We start from the raw sequence: 19247 nt of genomic DNA on the forward strand, positions 1-19247 counted from the left end.
GAGGCGAAATTACCCTTTTAACACGTATGTACCCGTTTTCGCGCTCGACTGACACTCTGTTAATTATTCGCTACTTTTTCGTTCCTTTTTTAATTTTAATACGTAGAACCTTTTTAATGCTTTATTCTCTTATATCATTTTGTCTCTAATGATTAATCCACAATCCAAATTCAGAGCTGTATCAAGCTTGAATGTTGTGTCCATACTTGCCCCAACTGTTCAGGGTTCGACCTCTGCGGTCGTATCAAGCTGCGCCCTGCATTTTATTTTTTTACTATATGTATGTAAAAGTTAAGATAAAAAAATCATTCATATGATTTTATGTTTAAAGCAACTATATGCACAGGATTTATTTTGTTTATACACAGTTTTGATCTAGAAGAAAAACCAACATGGTTAGAATATACAAATAATAACACCATAACAAACACAATTCCATTCTACTATTCTTGTCATGGTTAGAAAATACATAACAAAATTACAAAGTCGCAAAGTTGGTTACTCATTCCTTATTCCTTATTCGTTACTTATTCTTTATTCCGTATTCGTTACCTATTCCTCATTCCTTTTCGTTATCTATTCGCTACTTGTTCTGTATTCCTTATTCGTTACCTATTCGTTACTTATTCCTTATTCCTTATTCGGTGCCTATTCGTTACGTAATCCTTATTCCTTATTCGTTACCAAATCGTTACTTGTTCCTGATCTTTATTCGTTACTTATTTCTTATTCCTTATTCGTTAACAAAACGTTACTTATTCCTGATACTTATTCGTTCCTTGTTCGATTTTAATATGTTTCTCCCTTTTTATGCTTTATTATCTGATGAAAGTTCTTGGTTTGTAGAGGTAAAATTACTCTTTTAGCGCGTAGGTACCCGTTTTTTTCACTCGACTGATACCCTGTTATGTATTCGCTATTTATACGTAACACTTTTTTACTGCTTTAATTTTGTGTTTCTGATGTTAGTTCTTGGTTCGTAGAGGTGAAATTACCCTTTAAGCGCGTGTGTACCCGTTTCCGTGCTGGACTGATACCCTGTTACTAATTTGCTACTTATTTGTTCCTCATTCAATTTTCATACGTTGCATCTTTTAATGCTTTTTTTTGTTTTCTATTCTTGTCTCTTGTGTTAATTGGATGGTAGAGGTGAAATAAATCTATAAGCTCGTATGTACCTGTGTTTGCGCTCGACTGATACCCTTTTACTTATTCGCTACTTATGCGTTCCTAAATTTGTTATACGTTAAACCTTTTAAATGATTTATTCTCTTTTATTTTCTTGTCTCTAGTGTTAGTTATTGGTTCGCAGTGATGAAATTACCCTATTAGCGCGTATGTACCCGTTTTTTGCGCTGGACTGTGATCCTGTTACTTATTCGTTACTTAGTTGTTCCTTATTTGCTTGTTATCCTTTGCACTATTTGAATGCTTTCTTTTCTTATATTTTCTTGTCTCTGGTGTTAGTTCTAGTTAAGTTGAGTTAAACAAACCCTATTAGTGCATATGTACCAGTTTGTGCGCTCAATAAAGGCAACAGTAGTATACCGCCGTTCGAAACTCATAACTCGATAGAGATAAAAACAAATCCGGGTTACATACTAAAACTGAGGGAAACGCATCAAATATAAGAGGAGAACAACGTCACAACAAAAACACAACATTAAAAATGTAACACACACAGAAACGAACTATGATATAACAATGGCCATTTTCAACTGATACCCTGTTACGTATTCGTTACCTATTTGTTCCTTATTTGTACGTTATGCTTTGCACCTTATACATTTTTATTTTCATGACTCTGGTGTTTGTTCTGGGTTCATTGATTTGCAATAACCTTGTTAGCGCATGTGTACCGGTTTCTGCTCTCGACTGATACTCTGTTACCGATTCATTCATATTTCTTTTATACAGATTTTGCAAAAAGTACTGGATTTGCACCCTTTTGTCTAACCAAATTTTTGTATCAAAACTAAAAACATCTGGAAATCTAGCATCTTCCATGGGTTTGAGAATAAAAAAATTGTCTGGGGGTCAACTATTTCTGGAATAGCCTATTGACCCTAATACGTCTATGCAACTTTGTCAATACAACATCACCATCATCCATATATTGCTACATGTATTAGTCTGCATGAAGCAACACTTCGAAAAATATGATCTCAACAACCCTGATAAATATATATTGAAAAAAACATGTAGTGAAGATATTTTGGTTAAAATACATATATATGGTTGCATATAAACTTTGTATTGCCTTTTCGCTTCGTATTATGTATAAACTATAGCTGAAGCCCGCCTCCGGCTGTGGGATTTTCTCGCTGTGTTGAAAACTCATTGGTGTCCTTGGGCTGTATTCTGCTCTTTGGTTGGGTTGTTGTCTCTTTGACACATTCAACATTTCCGTTCTCAATTTTACATGACATGTATTTTTGAAGTGCATATTGTGTGCTCCCAAGTAAGTAGTATTGTGTATGTAACACTCAGAAACATGTCCACCCCCCTAAAAAAAAATAAAATTAAAAAAAATAAAAAAAAACCAAAACGTGTCCATATGTAGACGTCAATAAACAGCAGCGCCTTGCTTTTTTGTGAATTCCCAAACGTTCCATTTGTCGAAGCCAAAACGTCCCCCTTTTATGAAAGTTTAGTCATGTCATTGAATGGTGATTTGAAAATAAATGATCACATGTTGTTTAAATATAAATCCAATCGATATTATTACAGGAACCTTCCTTTTGTTTTATTATAAAAATGGAACAGTAATTCTCTAAAAGCCAAGAAACCACTCTTGCAGGAAGCCTTCCTTACAATACCCAGGCCTGATACATTATTAGGATATTAGGCAGTATATTAGTACAAAATAATTTACTTTGTAAACAATGAATTTTACTGTTCAAAACTTAACTAATTGCAATCTTTATGCTTGCTCTAAATATATATAAAAAAGAAGGTGTGGTATGATTGCCAATGAGACAACTCTCCACAAGAGACCAAATGACACAGAAATTAACAACTATAGGGCACCGTACAGCCTTCAACAATGAGCAAAGCCCATACCACATACTCAGCTATAAAAGGCCCCGAATTGACAAATGCAAAACAATTCAAACGAGAAAATTAACTGCCTAAAGTGGGTTCATTTTCATCATTCATTTCGTATCTTTTCCATTCTGGTATTGATCAACTTTCTAAAATACCTATTCGCTATAATTTATAACAAATACATTGGAAAAGTATCTTATTTCGGTGCATTACATTTGCGCACATTACCATAACATTTGCGCGCAAGTTTTCAATACGTTTGCGCGCATGTTTTTACAGGTAAACTCAGGTAAATACATGTAGATTATATGTATTTGACTGTGACTTTGCATTGGCGGATCCAGAAATTTTCATAAGTGGAAAGGGGGGGGGGCACTGACTGCCTAAGAGGGGGCCCGCTCCGGTCATGCTTCAGTGATTCCCTATATAATCAACCAAATTTTTTCCCAGAAAAGGGGGGCCCGGACCCCCATAGCCCCCCTCGAAATCCGCCTCTGCTTTGGAGCAGGATAAGTCTGTTATTTTATGCACAAGCACTAGTCCTGGAAATAAGATATAGATAGAAATGTAAAAACATAGCAAATCTAATGATTAAAAGTACTGATTATATAAAATTACATATCGTAACTAACGTGCTAAATATTGGAAGACTTTAAGAAAACACATTTGAATAAAATTGTTCATTGCAGTGAGCATGGAATGATTCCGGAACGTTCTAGCACGCCTGAATGTCTAAAGACTTGGAGGGAAATGGAATCTGGTGAAATACCTCCGCAATTGTATATGCATCTCCATAAAATATCCCTGACTTATGTGTTCTGTGGATACGGAGAGTAAATCCGTCGTACGCTAATGACGTGTTCCCCTGATTTGTTTCTATGTATGTCTTGAGCAATGATCAGTTTTTTTATTTTTTTTAGAATTCATTATGTATAAATATATGATTTAAATTTACAAATATGTTCAAATTTCAAAATAACTTAAGTCATATTTATTATGAATCATCTTTATTTTTACCACTGTTACCTGTAAAATAAATGCGCGCAAATGAAATCAAAAGCTGCGCGCAAACCTTAAAAAATGATAATTCCCAAATGCCATCAAACGTAATGCGCCCTCTTATTTATAGAAGCAGCAAACAAAGTTTGGTTATCTTAAGGTGAAATAATATCAGACCTAAGAGCATTAATTTTAGCAAAAGAAAATAACTGCTCCTCATTTAACATATATATCCTTGATATTTATGACCCACCCTCAATATGTCTTTATGTCTTTTCTGTATAACAACATACTTGTAATCAATCTCATTATAAATCTGGAAATTTTTAAAGTAATAATTTTTTGGTTCATTTCTTGCCATATATTTACACTACTGTAAGTGTTTACAAAGACTTCAACTTTTCAGTGGGATTCCCTAAACTAAAGTCAGAGATACATGCACTTAGTCTATTTTTTTTTACATCTGGGAAGATCCTTTTGCGATTTTGAAGTTTTTTATTATAAAATTTGAATTTATTTATAAATAGCTAGCTGCTATGGAAATAAACTATAGGTAAATTTGAATTTTTAACATTTTTGAATTGTGTGGTGTTTTGTGTTTTAGTCAACTTTGTTAAAATCCATACTGTTTTAATTGATGAACTTTACTTCCATGGTACTTTAATAACTTATAATTCAGGCAAAATGTTGTGTAGCTGTTGCCATGGCAATGCACATACAGGGAAAATAATGAATTTTACTCATCTAGCTACATGTGTTCTCATTATAATTTAGGACCAAAAAAAGGAATTTAGTGACATTATCATGTATCACCCACTGCATGATTCTTACAAAGACATGCATGTACTTAAAAATGCTTTGGCTAATATCATATGCATAGTTTACAAGAGTACAATGCAGGTTCTTGGAGACTCTGGGATGGTTTTAGGTTTTAGTATTAGATATAGAACAAAGGTAACAAAAAAAAAAACTGGCTGGTAACAACCGTTGTCGTATACTTTTTCTGAGGACCTTAATTGACCGGACTACAAGTGCAGAAAAACTAAACGGCTGGTTGTTACCATCCATTTTATTTTGTTAATTTTGTTTTGTATCTGACTTGTACGACGTTTTTAATTAGAAAATTATACAAATTTGAGACGATTGCACCATAATGAAAAAGATTAAACACAAAAAAAACAAATAAAAAAAATGCGTACTGGTTTATGTATCACGATGTTTGGAGATATTTAGTCCTTAATAAATTAGGGATTTTGCGTTAACACTAGCGCTTCTCAATTCTATCAGCTATGTGCGAGTAAAATTTTTACTTATTCCTTTTATACATATCAGTGAAGTAGGAGTAGAAAAGTTGAGAAAAAGGGGGGATTTCTTAAAGTGGCAAGCAAAAAAAAGACCTTTACATGTAATCCATATTTTATATCATAATAGTCTAATAGTCTAGAAATAAGCCAATGTCCTCTTTCGTAGTCACTTAATATTTAAAAACAAATTGACAAAATGGGAGAGGGGCTTATAGTAGTTTTGTCCCTCACTTTAATTGGTATGGTACCCTTTACCGGCTCCTACGCCCCTGAATTTATATTTACCCCTCCACACCAAGAAAAAAGCATAAAAACGTGCAAACAAATTGCAAATGATTTTATGCTTTTTATGGGCTCTATAATTTGGGAAATAAAAATCTATTCTATTCACAGGTACTTAAATTGTCTCAGAAAAAAAATTTCCTATATACCTTAATATAACGTTATATTAAGCAGAGACATATAGTATTATATGTCTCTGTATTAAGGTATGTAAGCGGAAAAAATTCTGAGACAAGTGCCTGTGATTCTATTCTATTCTATTCTTTTAAACTGGAATCCGCTTGTATTACGCTACACTCAAACTATGAACAAAGTGTAGTAGTCAGCCGAGAACCAGCTTACTATTCTTTTCGAGTAGACCCACATATTGATCACGTGACATACAATTTTTGTTCATTTTACGTCCCTGGCAGAGGTTTGTACATGGAAATATTTTATCGTTAAAGTACTCTTGTAGTCAGTAACTTCGTTGACACATTATTTAATTTCAGCATTTTGGTACATAGTTAGCTTTTTATAAATACAATTCTTATGAACACATTTCATATAAACAGGTTGGGAACAACCCCTCAATGTAATGACTATCCCTTTTATGAGGGGTACATTTCAAGTGATAAAAAAATATTTTTTTGTAAAAACCACTTCTTAGTACAAAAGGGCACATATTTATATTATTTGAAGAATATTTTCCCAAAGAACTATACATCTATCTGGTATTATATGGTCAAAACATGTCCAAGAATTTTGTAATATTCAATTCAATTCAATTCAAAATTTTATTGGAAAGAGCACAATAGAGGCGAGATCCAAGTACAGACAATAATATATTCAACAATAACATCTACTATAAATGAAATAAAGATCAATGTAACAACAAGTCATAGGTCAATTCTAGATATGGTCTAGGGATACCATAACATTCAGAATTCTTCATGATACCATACACATATACATCATGATTATTCTAAGTTTTCATAATTTTACTTAAAAACACAGTAATCTGTATATAAGATATATGTGTATATTCACAAGCGTATACTATAAAAGATCTGATGAAACAGTATGCATATGGTGGTCTTTCAAATCAAGAGCTTCTTCAATATACATACAAATTGGTTTTAGTTCTTTTTTAGAATTGGGATTTAAAATTTTGATAAAATTTTCATTCGAATTATTTGAATTTATTTCATTGATTTTATATTTAGATCTAATTTTGTTATATTGAGAACAATTAATCAAGAAATGTATCTCATTTTCAATTTGTCCTGTGCAAAATTTACAAAATCTCTCATTAGAGGGTATTATTGGTCTTGCATACCTACCAGTTTCTATTGCTAATGAGTGTGCACTTATTCTTAATTTAGGGACCTTTTTCTGAGATATTTAGGAACATTATAGTTTAGATATTCTTGTTTAAATTTAGTATAAATTTTACTAAAAAATAAAAGTTTACCACAGTTTCCATCTTTTATTATAGATAGTTCAAATATAATTTTGTTTTTGTAGAAATCTTCTGGTTTCTGTTTGAAATTAATATTACAATGCTTGTTTAGGGATATATTCCAATATATTTTGATAACTCAGATAATTTATTAGACCATGAATTTTCTCTACTTGTTAGAGTTTTGTCCACTTCAAAAGCAGCCTTGAGAATTTCATGTGGACCACCAGACTGTTCACCAATATCACTGAGACGCACATAGTATTTATACATAAGGTGATAACATTTAATGCTAATAGGTAATGTACCCAATTCGCACCGCACTGCTAGATTGGAAGACTTTCCATGAACCCCAAGTATGTTTTTAAATATGGAGTCTGTTTATGTAGTTCATACATGTTTCTCGTTTCTCGTTTTTATATAGATTAGACCGTTGGTTTTCCCGTTTGAATGGTTTTACACTAGTAATTTTTGGGGCCCTTTATAGCTTGCTGTTCGGTATGAGCCAAGGCTCCATGTAAAAGGCCGTAACTTGACCTATAATGGTTTACTTTTATAAATTGTTACTTGGATGGAGAGTTGTCTCATTGGCACTCATACCACATCTTCCTATATCTATTAAGTTTTTTTTTCAAATTAACTTTTGTCTAAAGCTTCAAAATTTGGTTTGAATTCTGATATCCATACTTCTGATCCATAAGTTAAAATAGGAATTATCATTGAGTTAAAAAGCTGGAGACAAGTTTTAACAGACAAGTTTTCACTGTACAGGGCTCGACATTACCGTTTGTCCGATTGTCCCGGACAAGTGGACACAGGCGTCGGGCAAGTAGATTCATCATACTACTTGTCCAATGGGACAAGTGAAAAATCGATGTCAGATGTAAAAAGATCAAATTCAAGACTTATACATTCCCAAAAAATTTAATGATTGTTTTATTGATCATTCAAAATGAAAGAAATATTCTTTGATTGAACCAGAGACATATAATATGTCTCTGATTGAAGTATAATTTTGAACATGCTGGCAGCGGATGACCAGGGGAATATAAGTAAGGGGGAAGACACCAATGGTAATGCTTCTTCTTAGTATAAGCCTCCTGGAATTAGGAGCACCTTCATACATGTCATATGGAGTTTTACCTTAACTTAAAATTTTTAAATTAAAGTATGTTTCATTTGATTTTGCTTTTATGCAAAACAATACATTAAAAAAAAAAGGTTTTATTTGATAAATTCTATGTATAAAAATAATAAGTTTAAAAAGATGTAAAAATTAACTAAAATCTAAAAAGACAGATTTTCTCAGTGAAATGTTTTATGTACTTCATTATCATTTATCAATGTATATAAAAATCAAAATAAAATTATAAAAGCTTGTTTTGCCATCATCAAAAAATTAAAAAGATTTAATTATATACAAGGTGGCCAAGTGTATTTACATCCTTGGTTTAACCCCCCGTATGAAAAACATGACACGTACTCCAGTCGGACAGTAGCCGTACTGTAGCCGTACTGAGAACCGTACTTATAATATTCATTTGGACTTTTCTTTGAATTGCTTATAATAGAAACCCCGGCTGGACTTTCAGCGAAATTAGCCGTAAACCGGCTCGAAATATTTAAATTAGCAGGAGTCCGGTGCATAAAGTCCAGCTGGACTTTAATAAAAGTACGTCTGAAAAAAATCCAGCCAGCATTTCTGGCAAAAATATAGACTCTATAAAGTTCAGCCGGACTTTACAAAGTCCGGCTGAACTTTAAAAAGTCCAGCTGAACTCTATAAAGTCCAGCTGGACTTCAAAAAGTGCGGTTTGACTTTTAAAGATGATCTCAGCAGGGGTGAATCCAGCTATTTTCAAAAGGGGGGGGGGTTCCTAACTCAGGATAGAGGGAGTGGGTCCAACCATATGTCCCCATTCTAATGCATTGATCGTCAAAATAATGGGGGTTCCAACCCCTGGAACCCTCCCCATGGATCCGCCACTGCTCAGTTTTTCTTCAGATAGTTGATTCTTCTGATTTAATTTGCATCATGCATCCCTTGCTATAATCTGAAAATAGAAAAAAAAAAACAGATGACATTATGCATATATACTGGTTATTTCTTTTTCTTTTTTGTACTGTCTTGGCAAAACCAAGAAATGGGGAATTGAGAAGCTAAATGATAACTTCTAAAAATTTGTGGTTATTAAATAGCCTAAATAATTTTAAAGTGGCTAAAAATAAAATAAAGTTGGCTTTGAAAATCACTTAAAGTGTAGAAATCAAAAAACTTTCAAAACAACTCAAATAATAACCATTCCTTAATCATGTTAATACAGAGGGAATAAAAATATAACAATACATTTTTTTACACAACAATTCAAAACAGGAAGTGACAGTGACATAACAGACAAGATGAAAATTATTGCATGAATCTTATCTAATCTAACTTATCTTTAAACCCCCTTTGTAGAGGAACCATATTTTCATATGTAGAACAGGTGCTCTCTTTAAATGTAAATATTTGATGTAGGTTTTTTATTCTTTTTACTCTTCAAAAATAAGAATTAAGCTATTTATAATATTGAAATTATTTTATTAATATGTTGAATAAAAAGAGCATATCAGATAATATCACCAAAATGGTGGAATTCAATTTATTGTACTTACCAGAATTATGCAATCAAAAACACATGCAAACAGCAATCTTCCTAAATTGTCATTGATGCCAGTCAGAAGGATCCATCTTCTATATTTAATGTGAATAGAGCTACTTCCAAACATTTGCTTTACATCCAATGATATAAAATTCTCATTTTGTTCAAGAAAGAAGACAAATCTTCCTGTTTATTCCAAATTCAAATTGTGTTGTATTGCAATACATGAGGTTGTTTAACATGTTAAGGAGTTGTTTTAAATGTTCCTCTTATGACTAATTGCATGTGCCTTAATTTTGAATATGTGATATATTAAAAAAAGAAAATCAATTATTAATTTGTTTAATTGTGAAATTTTTAATAAAAGTGATAGTAATTGCAGAAATATGTATTTCAAAATGTTTTCTCCCACATATGGCCTCAATCTCTGTGGAGATAGTACTTCCTGTGACCTGTCCAGACTGAGGTTAATTGAAAACAGATGGCACATTTCTACAAGACTAACTGCTATTAAATCACTGTTATATGGCTCAAGTTTCTAATTGATGTTTAAGAATGAATGATAATTATTAATTTTATGCATTCATCTAATTAAATAAAAATATACTAGAAAATGTATAAATTTGACCTGTAACAGATGTTGCTAGTTTTTTTTTTTATGAAAAAAGTAGAAATGTTAAATAATTGCTGTATATTAAACATATTAACTTGGATATAATTCAAACAAAAGTCACCAAAATTAAATTTTAACTTTCCATCAAGAGTCTATGTTAAATATTTCATAATGGAATTGAAAATCTAGGGAAAGTATCACATCTTATAGTTTGAACTAAAAGTATATTGCAAAAAAATATTTTATGATTATTATTAATTACTTGCAAACTTTCATTTTTAACTGTTTTACATTTTGAAAGAATTGTTCCTTTCAAAGAACAGAATCTATTGTGGCAAACTTTTTATTTCTGTAAGGGTAGATTTGGCTGATGAAAATTTTCTAAGTCAAAATTCCTGCTCATAAATGAATGTAAAATTTTCTAAGACAAAAATCCTGCTGATCATTCTACAGAAAGGAATAAATTTCCTCAAAGTCCAGCCGTGTTTATTTTCTTGTAAGCATTACAAAAAGTGCGGTTGGACTTTTAAGAAAATACCGGCTGGCAAATAACCCAAGTATAAGAAAAAGTACGTGTATGGCTCATGTCAGACTGGACTTTTCAAAGTCAGACTGGAATACGTCTCAAGTCCAGCTAGAGTCCAGTTGAACTCCTGTTGAAATTTTCATACGGGACATACCACTACTACAGAACGAATAGGTCCATAGTAGAACCTAGTGATTTGGGAAGTGATAATGGTTTAATGATCAACACATCATAGTGACATTGAGTAAATCTTGCAAATAATCTTTCAGTCTGAAATATATAAATGAATTTTGATGTGGTATTCTTTAATTGTACTTACAAACAAATTCATATAACATAACAAAATGCTCCCTTTATTAAATACAATTAAAGCTCAAGTGTTATATTAGTGCATATCATCAATATGTAAGATTTTCAATTATGAATTCGGACAAGTGAATTAAGAGTTTGGACAAGTTGATTTTCTTGCAACTTGTCTGAAGGGACAAGTTAGAAAAAATGATAATGTAGAGGCCTGCTGTATGGGAGTTTAGACCAACGCAAAATATGCTTTTTTAGCTTTATCTGAGAGGCTTGACACTGCCTGTATAAATTTTCCAGAGCTATGAAAATCAACTAAGTATTTATAATAATCAAAGATTTCGATTGCATTAGAACTGTAATAAAAGTAGAAAGTTTCTTTATTTACTTTTTTTTAGAGAAAATTATAATTTTTGTTTTTTTTGAAGTTCACATCCAGTTTCCATTCAGCACTATATTTTTGCAAATAATCAAGACAGTTCTGGAGACCAGTTGCAGATTCAGATATCAATAACAAATCATCAGCATACAATAAATGGTTCAATTTTTGATCATGTAAATTAACTGCACTAGTTGATTTGGTATCAAAGTATTTTCCTATGTCATCGACAAATATATTAAATAAAGTAGGACTTAAACTGTCTCCTTGTTTGACTCCATGATTAGCAAGAAAAGGCTTAGTAAACATATTCTGATATTTACATGAATATAACGTATTAGAGTACATGTCATGCAGTATGTTATAAAATTTGCCTTTGATTTCTTTATCTTGTAATTTTAAGAAGAGAGCTGATCTCCAGATACTGTCAAAAGCCTTTTTAAATCTACAAAACACCCATATAGTTTCTTTTTGCATTTAAAATATTTGTTTATTTTTGTTTTTAAAATGTGCCAAAATGCCCCTAAAATATCAAAATTAGTTAATAAATCAAAGGCTATACATGTTTTTCCTTAATATGGTCAAATTGAATGTTCTGCACACGATTCATATAAAACACATAACAGCAATGATAAATTCTTAGTTTTAACATTTTTATAGTCTATTTCATAAAATATTTTGACTCTTATGCAATGATGTTCATATATTCGCAATAAAGACATATAAGTTGGACACAGTTATCAAATCATCAGCCTGAAATCTTTAATAGGCCTAAATCATACTTAATTAATCAAACACCTCGTTTTAAACATAGCCAAACAGTCAAAATAAGCTGGTCAATGGCCCAAAGTCTGTAAAAAGTAATGTTTTCTGCAAAGGGGGGTACCTGTAAAGAAAGTCATTTTAAATAGTGAACAATTGTATCTTTAATCCAAAAATTTGAACTTACAAGCAGCAGGGGTATATAGTAATCGACTAATGTAAAGATTGTCAGATTTTATTTCAATATTTGTCTGTATAGGTTAAAAGGAAGTAAATAAAGATGATTGGCGCCACCTAGATTTCACATCCAAGATAATAGGTAGAAGTAAATTTATTTTCTGCTGCCCTAGTAATTAGAAATCAAAATTGAAATAGTGAGAAATGAGTGTTGGCCATTGGTGTAGAAATAGCGAGAAATTTAGAGAAAACTCTCTGTGACGAGAAACATTTTCTGTGCCAAATTTAGCAAGGAGTCATGTTCTTCATTTATACTATTTCAAAATTCCGGAACCCTTGAGTACCCTTAAAAAATGCCATTTTTCTATAAAAAAAGCTGTGGCACCATATGTGTTTTGCATTTTCAATTACACCCAAAGGTGTTGATAATTCAGATTTCAACATTTTTTTCAATGGATCTTTGATAGGGAAAACGCAGGACCTAAAAAGGCTACCATTGTCGCCTATGTAAATAATTACTTCCTTGTACCCTAAAGGCAATATTCATATAGTAAGTCAAAAATCTAATCTATTTACAAAGGACACGGGGAAAGGGAAATAACTCCATTATCAGGGCTGCCAAGTCTCACGCATTTAGCGTGAGACACACACATTTTCATGATTATTTGGCGGCATTTTCCTTTGATCTATTGTTTTTTCTCTTTGATCTTTACGATTTTGGCCAAATCTCACGCATTTGCATTATTGAAAGTTGGCAGAACTGCATGCATTATTATTACTTTACAGATCTTTTTAGTTAATGTCTGCAGGGACATATAAGTCATTGATATATATGTGTAATGTGTATATTTTCTTTTTAATTTAGTTATCAAAATAATATATAAATATATAAGTTTCTTTTTAACTTAAAACACAATAATGAGTTTCAAACATGGGACAAGGGAAGTAAATCTAAATTTTCTGTTTCATGAGATGTGTGCTAATTTTATGTATCATAAAACATTGATAGCAATATGTATGTAATAGTGCTATACTTTTAAAGAGTGTATATTAAAATATACATGTGATTAATGACATTTGCAAGCAACGTAAATAAAAAATGAAAACATACTATTGTGATTTTTGTACAAAAATAAAAATAACAACTATAATAAATGCTTATTATTCTAATTGGCCTTAATTAAAGTATATGGCTAAATGTACTGTACTATATAGCTTTTCAGTTAAATCTATAGCTGAATTATCGTGCAAGCTAGTTCAATAAGTCTACTGAAAAGTAGGTTCATCTCACTTTTTGTTAGCGTTATGATATTGTTGACTACCGGTATAATAGTTATAGGGGTTTTGCTTTTCATTGTACATGCAGTTTTGCCTGTAAGACTGATTGTCATTGTTTTGTCGACCATAGGAGTCGTTATGTCTAAATTTTCCATTTTGTGTTTTACTTGTAGAAGTTTTGTACTCATTAAAAGGTTTAATTCCAAATACTGGGTTCAAATGTGTTTTTAAGATTCTGAGAGGCATTTTTTGCCTGATTGATTAAAATGAATGCCATCCTCTTGAAAAATAGACGTGTTAATACCACTTATGTCACTGTTCAAAATGAATTTAACATCTGATTGATTTTCGCAATATTTCTTTATTTCTTCATTGAATTCTTTTGCTTTTTAGCTCACCGGGGCCCCAAGGGCCCCATATGAGCTTATGCCATCACTTGGTTCCGTCATCTGTCGTCCTAAACTATTTCAAAAATGAATCTTTTGTCCTTCTATATTTACCTGAATTGTATATCATAGTTTGTCTAATATTAAAAGGCACATGTTCCTCAACCGGAACCGGAAGTAATATTGATGGACTTATATATCTTCTTTAAATTATTAAAAATAAGTGGACCCCTAGCTAGCTTTTTTCGAAAAGTTATTCCAAAAATAATAAATTTTTCCACTTTTAAGTTAAAAAAGCTAAGATTTTCTTAAATTTCTTTTCTACAACAGCAAAATGACCCCTTGTCTGGGGAACAGTCCCTCATTTAAGGGATATCCCCCATTTGGAGGGTTGTTCCCAACCTGATAAATTATATTTATAAATCAAGGTAATTTATGACTAAGGTCACAAGGTGTACTTTAAGGATAAAGTGACAAAAGATAAAAGTGAACTCAATGAATGCACCAGTGACTTATTCATAAAAAGAGTGTGTATCTTCATAAAAAGTGTCCTGTTACACACCCCTTATTGTATTGTTTTTTATAGCTATGCTGGGGGCAAAGTTGTACAACTTATATTAAAACTTTTCCCTTTAGGGGAATGTTTTATTATCTGAACAAAATTCTGTTACATAATTTGGTGAAATACCTTTGTCAGGTTAAATTATTTTTGTACACAGCCAGTTACTCAAGTGTGAAGTGAGGAGATGTGAGTGAACAGATTTATTACCTGTATGATCATGTGATCAAGAGGTTAGAATTTGACTCCAAATTATAAGTTTGATCTTTAATTCCTTGAATAAAGACATGGATTATTTCCTTAGAATTTTGTTGGTACACTAAATATGTTCAGAGGTTTATGAGGAGTTTAAGGTATTACTAAGTTATAATTATTTGCTTCAATGCGATCTCTTTGGGATTTGAAAGCTTTTAGTTCTAGAAAATTACTTTTATAGAATCAAAAAGATTTCACAAAATTTTCATGCAGAATAAGGTTGAATGTGAAACAAAATGGTGACTATTACAGTTTCTTCACATTAGTTTATATATTGGAGATGTAAAACACTCTTCCAAATGTCTGTACATGTCTACAAATTTACAATTTTTGCAAAAGCAGAGGCTGATTTAAGGGGATGCCCTTCCCCTTATGGAGCTACATTTATGGGCCCCCCTTTTCAAAATCCTGGATCTGAAAACCTTATATTTATTAATATTTCTAGGGTAATTTTACTTATTAATGAAAATCCAAATGTATTGCGGCGAGTTTGACCTCTCTCATCAGCAAGTAGATTGTTCTAGTCTACCGGTATGTGAAAATTTTGATGACCTGTTTTAATATTAAATGTTTCTTTTCAGTTCTTGGAGTACTATGAACTTACAGTCGTCTAACTTTGTATTCAAATGCATTTAGGATAGCCAGACATTATTACAACTCCATTATATAGACTTTCAACAATGGTAGACCCAGTGTATACAGGTATAATAGTTAAGTGCCAATCTGTCTAAGAATCAGGCAGTGGTGAAAACATGACAAACAAAAACCCACTCAAGTTTACATTCATTTATGTTCAAAATGTATAATGATGCACGAATATAACATTCGTTTCCTTTTCCTGTTCTGGTAATTCAAGATATAATTTGGTTGAAATCGCTAGAAATTAACAAATAAGGGGAGCTAACTCCATAATTTGCTATCATTCTAACCAAAAGTTATCTGGAGATTTCTCAAATTACAAGACACGCAGAAATGAAAGACCTACCATTTTTAACTCAGGATAAGGGTAACATCAAAATAGGATGGTTACCTGTACGAACTGTGACGCCCGTATAAGACACGGAAACCAGGCGTAAAAATCATACTTCATCCGGGCGTCATTGCAGTGTTTAAAGAATGCATGTCCAGGCGTCAACCAGGCGGAAACCAGGCGGAAACCAAGCGTATCTGAGGCGGAAACCAGGCGTAATATTTAAATGAGTACGCCTGGTCCAGAGAAAACCAGGCGTAATATGCAAATGAGTACGCCTGGTCAATAAATAAACCAGACGTAATATCCTTACATAATAGTACACTTATTTCAAATCAGTGTATTACCCTAGCTGTGTTCTTTTGTGTATTTAATACAAACTTCTGTACTGTTGCTTTAATTTCTCATTGTTTGACATAAAAGTGGAAATATTAACCATTGAAGAAGCTAATATATAAATAAATACATTTTAGACAGTCACTGCCACTGGCTCAAATAAGTTTAAAGTTTAAATAAGAATTATGACAATTAATTTTTCTTGAAATAAAACTTAAGCATTTTAATTAACTAAGTTTTTTATAAATTAATGTCCTTTAAAATATAATGATAATACTGCAATTTAACTTCATGTAAAAGATTTTAATGTTATTATCCAAGGTTAAAGGTTTTGGGATTTCAAAATTACTGTTAGAACTTAAAACTTAATAACTTAGGTTATACTCACATAATTATTATTTACCATGTTTTACTTTCCATTTTTTCACAATTTTTATTAATCAATTTGATTCCATATTTCCAATTTCAAATTCTTTCAAAAAGCACAAAACAAGCTAATTATCCCTGAACATATGAAGCTGCCATAAGTCCAACTCTTGCAAACTAAAATCAAAGAGCCAAATTTTGAAAAAAATTCCCATGATCCTTTAAACAAAGCATTATGGGTATTATGATTTACGCCATACCAACAGTTTTACTCCCGTAAGAAAATTTACGCCTTGCTTATTTCAATTTACGCCAGGTTTGCCACTTTTTTCTACGCCCGTAAGGACTACAAATTTACGTTTCCTGCTCCCTTACGCCTGGATCTAGACACATAAGTACCACTTCCGCCTGGTTTACGCCTTATTTCCAGGGGTAATACGCCTAATAATTTCATACGGGTAGGTCAGTGGGTTTTTTTCTGCCATGTTTTGATTTTTTTCTGGCACTTCAAACAAAAAAACTTTTACAAACCCTGTTTTTTTTACCTTTTGGATACTTGTAGCTAAAAAGATTAATCAGATATAAATTATAACATATCTTTTCAACATAATAATATCTGTCTGTTTCTTTGCTTTAGTTATGATCTGATATTCAGTATTTACAAATATTTGCCATGTATTATATAATTTATAGTCATCTACATCTACATCCAATAGGTCACAGAACAATAACCTTAATCTTACTTAATGATATTTACATGCAAAGAAATGTTTTATGGTTTAAGTTTTACAGAATAATATTAATATTTGGTTGGATATGTTGTTATTCTTGTTGAGATAAATATATTAGAAATTGATTGAAATAACATTGATTAAAGGAGAATTTTTTGTATACTTAATAGAAAACATAAACAAATCCAGGTTACACTTATCAATCCTTTAAATAAACTTATTCTAAAAGGTTACCTATTCAACACTGTAAATAAATCTTTGAATATTGTTTTTATTGGTGTAAATATTGATTTTGTCATCAATGAATTAAAACCATACTAATTAAATATTACACATATGTACTTTCACGGTTCTACAATCTATCAATACCTATAGTTTGGCATTGCACAAGGTCATGTTTTTCTCTGACTATCATTGACGTCTTTACCCTTAATCCATTGGATGTTGGATGTGAACTGATTGATATTTTAGCCTTAGATACATGATTTTTATGCCCCATTTATGGGCATAATGTTTTTCGGTCTGTGGGTCTGTTCGTTCGTCCGTTCATTAGTCTGTTCGTTCGTTTGTCTGTCTGTTCGTTCATCTGTCGGTTCGTTCGTCTGTCAGTTCTTTCGTTCGTCTGTCTGTTCGTTCGTCTGTCTGTCCTGCTTCAGGTTAAAGTTTTAAATAGGTTCAAGTTTTTGGTCAAGGTAGTTTTTGATGAAGTTGAACTTGAAACTTAAGTACACATGTTCCCTATGATATGTTTTTTATTAGTTGTTATTGGCTTTGAACTAGCTGTCAGTAACTGCGAGTACTCTAGATCTGTACTTTGTGCCTTTTGCTTTTGGGATGAATTAGTACCCGTTTTTGTTAGATGTATTTCTATTTGTTACTTTAATAATCCATCTGATGGGTTTATATATTTAAAGCCTTTTTCAACTGATTTTTATAGTTTGATGTTGTACTGTTACACCTCTGTCCCAGGTTAGGGAGAGTGTTGAACACTTACAAACATGCATGTTTAACCCCGACACATTTCATTCTTTATGTGCCTGTCACAAGTCAGGAGCCTGAAAGTTCAGTGGTTGTCCTTGGTTCATTTTTGTCATATTTGTTTTTATGTAAACTGTTTATAAATTAGGCTGTTAGTTTTCTCAATTGAATTGTTTCATATTTTTAGTGTCTTAGGGCCTTTTAAACCTGACCATATGATTAAGGTTTATCTCATTGTTGAAGGCCGTACAGTTGCCAGTATAATGACTTACATCTACTTCATTTGAACTTTGGTGGACAGTTGTCTCATCATACCACATCTCCTTATTTTTATATGAATGTCTTAGATTGAATAAACATTTTATAAAGAACTATAAATAAAATAAAGTTTTAAGTTTCCATCCTTTCAAATATTTTATACTTATCTGATATTTTAGAGGAACCGAACAACTGAACAGAGCAGAACAGTATTCAATGACCTTGAAGAGCAAGCAATGTGTACAGTGAAACAGCTATCTTTGTAGTTACCAAAGGGTATGGTAAGAACCTCATCTATAATTATGTGTGGTGAGTATTTTTTTGTTGGTTAAAAAATTATGCAATAGGGTACTATCATTTTTTTTCTTGGAGTCTATTTACCTATTAGGTACTTGGGACAGGACAATTTATTTTTAGCACTCCCCCTTTTTTCCAGAATCTCTTATATTTTTGTTTTCTATTAATTTCAATTATTTTTGCGTTTTTCTGTTGTATGAACATAAATATACAAAAAATAACTTGTAGTTGCTATTTTCTATCAATTTCAAGTTGACTATCCACAGCGGTCACTGATATATATTTTATAGAGGGAAGGTATCTCACCTCGTACCTCATCACCTATTTTCCTACTTGAATTCTTTGAGAAATCCCTAGTCT

At 31.8% G+C, this 19247-nt stretch overlaps 1 long non-coding RNA gene across 1 annotated transcript; it reads left to right on the top strand.

Moving 5' to 3' along the window:
- The first annotated feature begins 5992 nt into the window (after positions 1-5992).
- On the top strand, positions 5993-18893 carry LOC127733896 (uncharacterized). Its single transcript, XR_007997274.1, has 3 exons — positions 5993-6048; positions 15533-15653; positions 18770-18893. It is a non-coding gene; the product is annotated as an uncharacterized LOC127733896 (long non-coding RNA).
- Positions 18894-19247: the final 354 nt, after the last annotated feature.

Source organism: Mytilus californianus, unplaced genomic scaffold (assembly GCF_021869535.1).
Source record: "Mytilus californianus isolate M0D057914Y unplaced genomic scaffold, xbMytCali1.0.p SCAF_3, whole genome shotgun sequence".
NCBI lineage: Eukaryota > Metazoa > Mollusca > Bivalvia > Mytilida > Mytilidae > Mytilus > Mytilus californianus.